The sequence below is a fragment of the Nomascus leucogenys genome, chromosome 12, assembly GCF_006542625.1.
Source record: "Nomascus leucogenys isolate Asia chromosome 12, Asia_NLE_v1, whole genome shotgun sequence".
In the NCBI taxonomy this organism is placed as follows: domain Eukaryota; kingdom Metazoa; phylum Chordata; class Mammalia; order Primates; family Hylobatidae; genus Nomascus; species Nomascus leucogenys.
This window is the reverse complement of record NC_044392.1, coordinates 13,086,073-13,094,467: the sequence shown is the minus strand read 5'-3', so window position 1 is coordinate 13,094,467 and position 8,395 is coordinate 13,086,073. Positions and strand designations below refer to the sequence as shown.

The window sequence follows — 8,395 nt, the reverse complement described above, 5'->3', positions numbered from 1 at the left end:
CAATCTCAGCTCATCGCAACCTCCGCCTCCCAGGTTCAAGTGCTTCTCCTGCCTCAGTAGCTGGGATTACAGGCATGCACCACCATGCCAGGCTAATTTTTTCTTTATTTTTAGTAGAGACGGGGTTTGTCCATGTTGCTCAGGCTGGTCTCAAACTCCTGACATCAGGTGATTTGCCCGCCTTGGACTCCCAAAGCACTGGGATTACAGGCATGAGCCACTGCACCCCGCCAGCTAACTTTAAAACCTAGGTTAAATATTAAATAATAATTTTGGGTTATCTGGATAATTTCTAATTAAGATAGAATGCTCAAACATGGGTCACCAAGCATAGTCTGTCTACCTTTACTTCTTACTTTTCTATATTATGGAGTGGCTTAACCTTTGGGTCATTTTCATGAGTGTGTTCATCACTGCCATTTTAAGAAAGTGTAGTCCAGGCCCGGTGGCCCACGCCTATAATCCCAGCACTTTGGGAGGCTGAGGCAGGTAGATCACTTGAGGTCAGGAGTTTTGAGACCAGCCTGGCCAACATGGTGAAACCCTGTCTCTACTAAAAATACAAAAATTAGCCAGGTGTGGCAGCACATGCTTGCAATCCAGCTACTGAGGAGGCTGAAACAGGAGAATTGCTTGAACCCTGGAGGCGGAGGTGCAGTGAGCCGAGATCGTGCCATTGCACTCCACCCTGGGTGACAGGGTGAGACTCTGTCCCCCCTGCAAAAAAAAAAAAAAAAAAAAGTATAAAAAAGATATATGTATATGGCTGTGGGGGTCATATTATATGTTCTTTGTAAACACTGTTGATTGATAAAATGTTTGTATATAATAGATAGTTTCAATGCCCTACCTCCCAGTTCTCTCCCTCCCTGAAACAGAACTTAGCTACTTAGGTAAAGTTGGAAAGAGGGTGATTGATAAAGTTGGAAAGAAGGTGATTGATATCGGGACCAGAGCAGAGGAGTACGTCCGTGTGTTCAGTATTCAGATTATTCTCTCCATAGAAAACAAAAGCAATTCTTAAAATCAAACTAATCCTATTCCGCAAGTACAGCTAAAAAAATAAAATAAACTGAAACATACGTTTGTATTATACTCTACACTGGTAAATCAGTAAAAAGATGTAGTTTTTAGGGCAAAATCATCAAATCAGTCTGACTTGTCAAGGATTAAACCTTTCCTGATTACGTGAACCACGGATTATTGTATAAAATTGCTTCTGAGCTAGCAGTTTCTATGAAAAAGGTTTTTGTTTTGTTTTGCTTATCCCATTTAAAGTATAGGAGTTCAGCTCCTTTGTTTTCTGGGAGTTTGGGCAAATTGGATTTACAAAAGCTCTTACTGGTCTCTATAAACCAATCAGGAAAAGCCCCTTTAATTTAAATCTTTATAATCTAATTTGTTAATACCCTCAGGAGGTAGAAAAATTTTCCCCATTCACACAATGAGATTTAAAGGCTTTCTCATTTACAGGCCTAGAGACCCCAGAGTTTGCAGCTTCATTTTTATAACTCCTTATCCGTCAGTAGCCACAGAACCACAAAAACTCACCAGTTCAGACAGATCTCAAAGGGCTCTTCTCCTTCTTTTGGGCACAAAAGCGTTAAGTGACTTAATCTCACAAATAAACAATCTGTCATACAAAAAGAACTAACAGGCTGGGTGGTGGCTCATGCCTGTATCCCAGCACTTTGGGAGGCCGAGGTGGGCAGATCACCTGAGGTCAGGAGTTCGAGATCAGCCAGGCTAACATTGTGAAACCCCATTTCTACTAAAAATACAAAAAACTAGCAGGGTATGGTGCCGCACCTGTAATCCCAGCTACTTGGGAGGCTGAGCAGGAGAATCACTTGAACCCAGGAGGCAGAGGTTACAGTGAGCTGAGATCATGCTATTGCACTCCAGCTTGGGCAACAAGAGGGAAACTTTGTCAAAAAAAAAAAAAAAAAAGAGCTAACAACCAAGATTCTCTGTCATCTCTCACCTATCAGAGACTAGATCCCACCAGCCACCCAGCAGAGATCACCAGTGGTCAACCATGAAACCAGGCTCCTAACAAGTCTGCTACCTACCCAGGGGGAAGCTCACCACCCTGCACAATTCAACTTGCATGCGTGGGCTGCCTTCTCATCCCGATCCCCTGCATTCATGGGCAGGCTATGGAACAGCCAAATACAAGTTAGATGAGTCACAAACAGCCCTAGCCAATAACCAGAAACTGAAAGAATCAGAAGGAAAAATGGGGAAACAGTCAGCAAAAGTTCCAGTGCCTCTTGGGATTCACTCCAGAAGTCGAGAAGAGACATAGCTGGGCTTAAACAATTTGTGAGATTCTATTGCTAATTCCAACAGAAGGCATCTGGACGGAGCTTCCACTGCTGAATTCCCAGCACGAAGGTAAGCGAAGAAACCTGGAATCTCTAAGCAAGACAGCAAGATCTTGGGAAAGAAAGAGGCTCTACGCAGCAGGTGACTGGTTAGTTGAATAATCTGAAACTCAGTTGGGGCACAAACATGAAACTGTTTTATTTTCCTCTAGTCACTGCCTTCAACTCAGTTTTGTCACATTTCCCTTCTCTGTGCTTTAACAGTATCTTGGGCGGATTCATTCGTCTTCTAGTCATTCAATATACACTAGTCCTCTCTTATCCCAGGGGATACTTTCCAAGATGCTCCAACGGATGCCTGAAACTTTGAATAATATCAGACCCTATATATGCTGTGTTTTTTTCCTATACGTACATACGTATGATAAAGTTTAATTTATAAATTACGCACAGTAAGAGTTTAACAGTAATAATAAAATAAAACAATTATAACAATATGCCGGCATCACTGCTCTAGCACTTAGAGGCCATTATTAAGTAAAATAAGGGGTATTTGAAGATAAGCACTGCGACACCACAGCAGTTGATCTGGGGATAACTGAGACTTTTACCAAGCGACCAATGAAGGACAGCACAGATGGAGTGGAGATGCTGGACAAAGGGATAAGTCAAAGAAATGATTCCTCTTGAGCAGGACGGAGTGGAATTGCTTGAGATCTTACCATGCTACTCAGAACAACATGCAATTTAAAACTTATGAATTGTTTGTTTCTGGATTTTCTCATTTAATAATTTCAGAGTGTGGTCGACCTCAGGTAACTGAAACCGCAGATACAGGAGGAAGGACTACTGTAATTTAAAACTCCAGTCTCAGCCAGGCGTGGTGGCTCACGCGTGTAATCCCAGCACTTTGGGAAGCCGAGGTGGGTGGATAACCTAAGGTCAGGAGTTCGAGACCAGCCTGGCCAAAATGGTGAAACCCTGTCTCTACTTAAAATACAAAAATTAGCTGGGCATGGTGGCAGGTGCCTGTAATCCCAGCTACTTGGGAGGCTGAGGCAGGAGAATTGCTTGAACCCAGGAGGCGGAGGTTGCAGTGAGTCAAGATCACGCCATTGCACTCCAGCTTGGGGGACAAGAGCGAGACTTCGTATGAAAAAAAACTCCAGTCTCACATTCATCAACCCATCACCACCATCATTACATTCCCACCTCTCTCCTCCTCCCCACCCCCTCTCCCACCCTGAAAGAGAATCATCTCTGCACTCTGCGGCCAGATAAACCAGAGATAACTGTCCATTTCAAGCTCCTTTCTTCTGCTCCATTTGAATAAAAAAAGGAATGCTCAACAGATAATGGATTGAATGAAACAGCAGACCACACCTTTTTTCTTCTCTCAATTCCTCGTGTCAAAGCCTGACCTGTGTGGGGATGGGAGGGTGGGGAAGAGGTTAAACTAGATTTGAGATCTGTTATCCATACATTTCTCTTTTGCCTCTGTCTCCCAGTCTGTGACTTCTTAGCTTCCCTTGTTGAATCTTTACCTTTTTTTTTTTTTTTCGAGATGGAGTGTCGCTCTGTCGCCCAGGCTGGAGTGCAGTGGCGCAATTTCGGCTCACTGCAAGCTCCGCCTCCCGGGTTCACGCCGTTCTCCTGCCTCAGCCTCTCCGAGTAGCTGGGACTACAGGTGCCCGCCACCACACCCGGCTAATTTTTTTTTTTTTTGTATTTTTAGTAGAGACGGGGTTTCACCGTGGTCTCGATCTCCTGACCTCGTGATCCGCCCGCCTCGGCCTCCCAAAGTGCTGGGATTACAAGCGTGAGCCACCGCGCCGGGCCGAATCTTTACCTTCTTGTCTCTCCGGAGAGCCCTATCTCCCTTTTATTCACTCTTGCTTCCCATCCCAGTCCTGGCCCTCCCCCATACTCACCATGGGCAGTTAATAAGTTATATCTGAAATCTTGACTTGAGTAATTTCTTTCAAAGTTTCTCCTTGGAATCTGGGGAAGAATTTCTATATGGAGAGACTGTCAACTTTGATAGTCCCCAACATCCCCAAAACTCTTAGACTTCTTTATGAATCTGCCTCAAGTTTCACTCTGGAGAAAGTAAGGGTGAAAAGGAAGTGTATCAGAATAGGGATGGGGTGTAGTGGGGATAGGATGGAGATAGCAATGGGAGTGGGATTCACCTGGAGCTGGAGATTGAGACAGACGGGAAAACAGACAGAAATGAAGATAGCGATATGGATGCAATGGAGACCAGATGCGGATGGGGTTGGGGAAAGAATCTGAGGATGGAGAGAGGGACAGAGGAGATAAGTGAGAGTGGAATGGAGATGGGCAGGTGGATCTGTAGGGATCCTTGGCCCCTCCCTGGGACCTATGAGCTCAGAACCAGTATGGAGATAGGAGTGGTGATGGAAGGAGAGTAGAAGTAGGAATAGGATGAGTGTACTTCCTGTGATGAGGTCTCCTTACTCAGCAGTCAACACTCGGGTAGGAAACTGGCAGGGTGGCTTGCTTGCTTTCTTTTCCCTCCTTCCCTCTCTCCCTTCCTCCCTCCCTTCCTTCCTTCCTTCCTGAGATGGGATCTCACTATGTTGCCCAGACTGGTCTTAAACTCCTGGGCTCAAGCAATCCTCCCACCCCAGCCTCCCAAAGTGCTGAGATTACAGGCGTGAGCCACTGAACCTGGCTGCAGAGGCCACTTTCCACTTGGAAATGCTCTAGCTTCTGGCCACTCAAAGTGGGGTTCTGTGACCCAGCAGCAAGGACCTCACCAGGGAGCTTGTCAGAAATGCAGAATCCCTGGTCCTTCCCTGGGACCTACTAAACCAGAATCTGCATTTAGTAAGAGTCCCAGTGTGCACACTAAAGTTTAAGAAGCATTGTTCTAGAAAAAATTAAAAAGAAAAAAATGGAAAATATAAGTAAATCAATGCATTGTGTGGAAACTTGAAAATATATATATGCAAAATGTTTTTAAAATAAGATGATAAAGGAAAAGAAATAATGAAAAAAAAGCACTGCTTTAGCGAATGCCATGGCTGAAGCAGTGGCCACTCACCTTTCCCAGGCCACACTGCTGTTTCTGTCCCTCCGCATTGATGCATTTCCTCTGGCCATCCTGTCTGCCAAATTCAGGAAAAGACACCAGGAGACTGGCATCATGAAAACTTCAGGTTATGCTTCATGGTTTTTTTTTTTTAAATCCCTTATAAGCACCATTCATTTAAAAAAGTTTTAATGTTTTTAAAACATTCCACCACCACCCACTTCAAAAATTAGAATTTACCCAGCACCCCAAAAGCAGCCCCTCATCCATATGAGACTTCCCTCAGGTCACACACCCCGTTCTATCTCTAGAGGTAACACGATCTTGATTTTATGTTAGCTACTTGCTTGTTTTCCATTTTACCACTTATATACACATCTCTCAACAATGTAGTTTCATTTGACTTGTTTTTTGACTCACTTTTTTCTTTTTCTATAGGGACAGACAGTAGACAGGGTGTCCCTCTGTCATGTCATGACTCACTGCAGCCTTGAACTCCTGGCTGAAGTGATCCACACACCTCAGCCTCCTGAGTAGCTAGGACTCATGCTCCACCATACCTGACTAATTTTATTTTTGTACAGACAGGGTTTGGCTATGCTGCCTAGGTTTTTTTTGTTGTTTTTTTTACATTTATATAAGTGGAGTAATTTGTATCTTGTTTCATGTATTCAATCTATAAGATTCATAGTGCCGTAGTTCAGTCATTCCCATTGCTGAATAGTTTCCATCATATAAATATATCACAATATATTTCTCAATTATGCTATTGATGAACAACAGCATTGTTGGATTATTGTAAAAATGCTGCTATGCCGCTGCTGCACGAGTGGGCCCAGTGCCTGCATCAGCTCTTCGAGCTTCTCCCTAGTGGGCAGCAGCAGCTTCCGGGCTGACCTGGGCAGAGGCTATGGTGGGACTAGCGGCATGGGAGGCATCACCGCTGTCACAATCAACCAGAGCCTGCTGAGCCCCCTTAGGAGGTGGATCCCAACATCCAGGCCATGCGCACCCAGGAGAAGGAGCAGATCAAGAACCCCACCAACAAGTTTGCCTCCTTCATCGACAAGGTACTGTTCCTGGGGCCGCAGAACAAGAGGCTGGAGACCAAGTGGAGCCTCCTGCAGCAGCAGAAGACGGCTGGGAGCCACATGGACATGCTCCAGAGCTGCATCAACAACCTTAGGCGACAGCTGGAGACTCTGGGCCAGGAGAAGCTGAAGCTGGAGGCGGAGCTTGGCAACATGCAGGGGCTGGTGGAGGACTTCAAGAACAAGTACTAGGATGAGATCAATAAGCGTACAGAGATGGAGAATCAATTTGTCCTCATCAAGAAGGATGTGCATGAAGCTTACATGAACAAGTTAGAGCTGGAGTCTGGCCTGGAAGGGCTGACTGACGAGATCAACTTCCTCAGGCGGCTGTATGAAGAGAAGATCGGGGAGCTGCAGGCCCAAATCTCCTCCACGTCTGTGGTGCTGTCCATGGACAATAGCCGCTCCCTGGACACGGACAGCATCATCGCTGAGGGCAAGGCGCAGTACGAGATCTCCAACCGCAGGCGGGCTGAGGCTGAGAGCATGTACCAGATCAAGTATGAGAAGCTGCAGGCGCTGGCTGGGAAGCACTGGGATGACGTGCAGCATACAAAGACTGAGACCTCCGAGATAAACTGGAACATCAGTGGGCTCCAGGCTGAGACTGAGGGCCTCAAAGGCCAGAGGGCTTCCCTGGAGGCCGCCATCGCAGATGCCGAGCAGCCTGAGGAGCTGGCAGTTAAGGGTGCCAACGCCAAGCTCTCCGAGCTGGAGGCCGCCCTGCAGCCGGCCAAGCAGGACATGGCGCGGCAGCTGCGTGAGTACCAGGAGCTGATGAACGTCAAGCTGACCCTGGACATCGAGATCGAGGTCGCCACCTACAGGGAAGCTGCTGGAGAGCGAGGAGAGCCGGCTGGAGTCTGGGATGCAGAACATGAGTATCCATACGAAGACCACCAGCGGCTATGCAGGTGCGCTGAGCTCGGCCTATGGAGGCCTCACCAGCCCCGGCCTCAGCTACGGCCTGGGCTCCAGCCTTGGCTCTGGCATGGGCTCCAGCTCCTTCAGCCGCACCAGCTCCACCAGGGCCGTGGTTGTGAAGAAGATCCAGACCTGCAATGGGAAGCCGGTGTCCGAGTCCTTTGACGTCCTGCCCAAGTGAACAGCCAGGGCAGCCCCTCCCAGCCTGCCCCTCCTGCGGCTGCCCAAGAGCCCGGGAGAGAGGCCGGGGAGCACAGGGAACAGGAGACCCACCTGAGGCTCAGCCCTAGCCCTCAGCCCACCTGCGGAGGAGTTTACTGCCTGGGGATACCCCCTTGCCCATGTCTCCAGCTACAAAACAATTCAATTGCTTTTTTCTTTTTTGTGTGTGTCCAAAATAAAACATCGGCTAACTCTGCAAAAAAAAAAAAAAAAAAAAAAAAAAAAAAAAAAAAAATGGCTGCTATGATTGTTCTCATATAAGAATTCTGGCGAACATGCCACAAATCCTCTAGGGAAGTGATCTCAAATTATTTTTCTCATTTACCTGTAAAAGACTTTGTGTCCTTCCACACATTTAAATAAATAAACTTATTATATTATATTATATATATGACAAGATATCAAGCAACATTTTTTATGGCAGGTTTAGGTTCACAGAAAAATTGGGTTGAAAGTACAGAAAGTTTCCAAGCACCCCTCTGGCCACACATGCACAGCTATTCCCACTATCAACATCCTGCGCCAGAATGGTGCATTTGTTACAATCAATGAACCTACACTGACAGATCATTATCACCCAAAGTCTACAGTTTCCATTAGGATTCACTCCTGGTGTTTGTGCTATGACTTTCTTTCTTTCTTTTTTTCTGTGTGTGTGTGTGTGTGTGTGTGTGTGTGTGTGTGATGGAGTTTTGCTGTTGTTGCCCAGACTGGAGTGCAATGGCAGGATCTCAGCTCATTGCAACCTCCACCTCCTGGGTTCAAGCGAT

At 46.3% G+C, this 8,395-nt stretch overlaps 1 pseudogene; it reads left to right on the top strand.

Moving 5' to 3' along the window:
• Positions 1 to 6,189: 6,189 nt before the first annotated feature.
• Positions 6,190 to 7,584, top strand: LOC100589691 (annotated as a pseudogene).
• Positions 7,585 to 8,395: the final 811 nt, after the last annotated feature.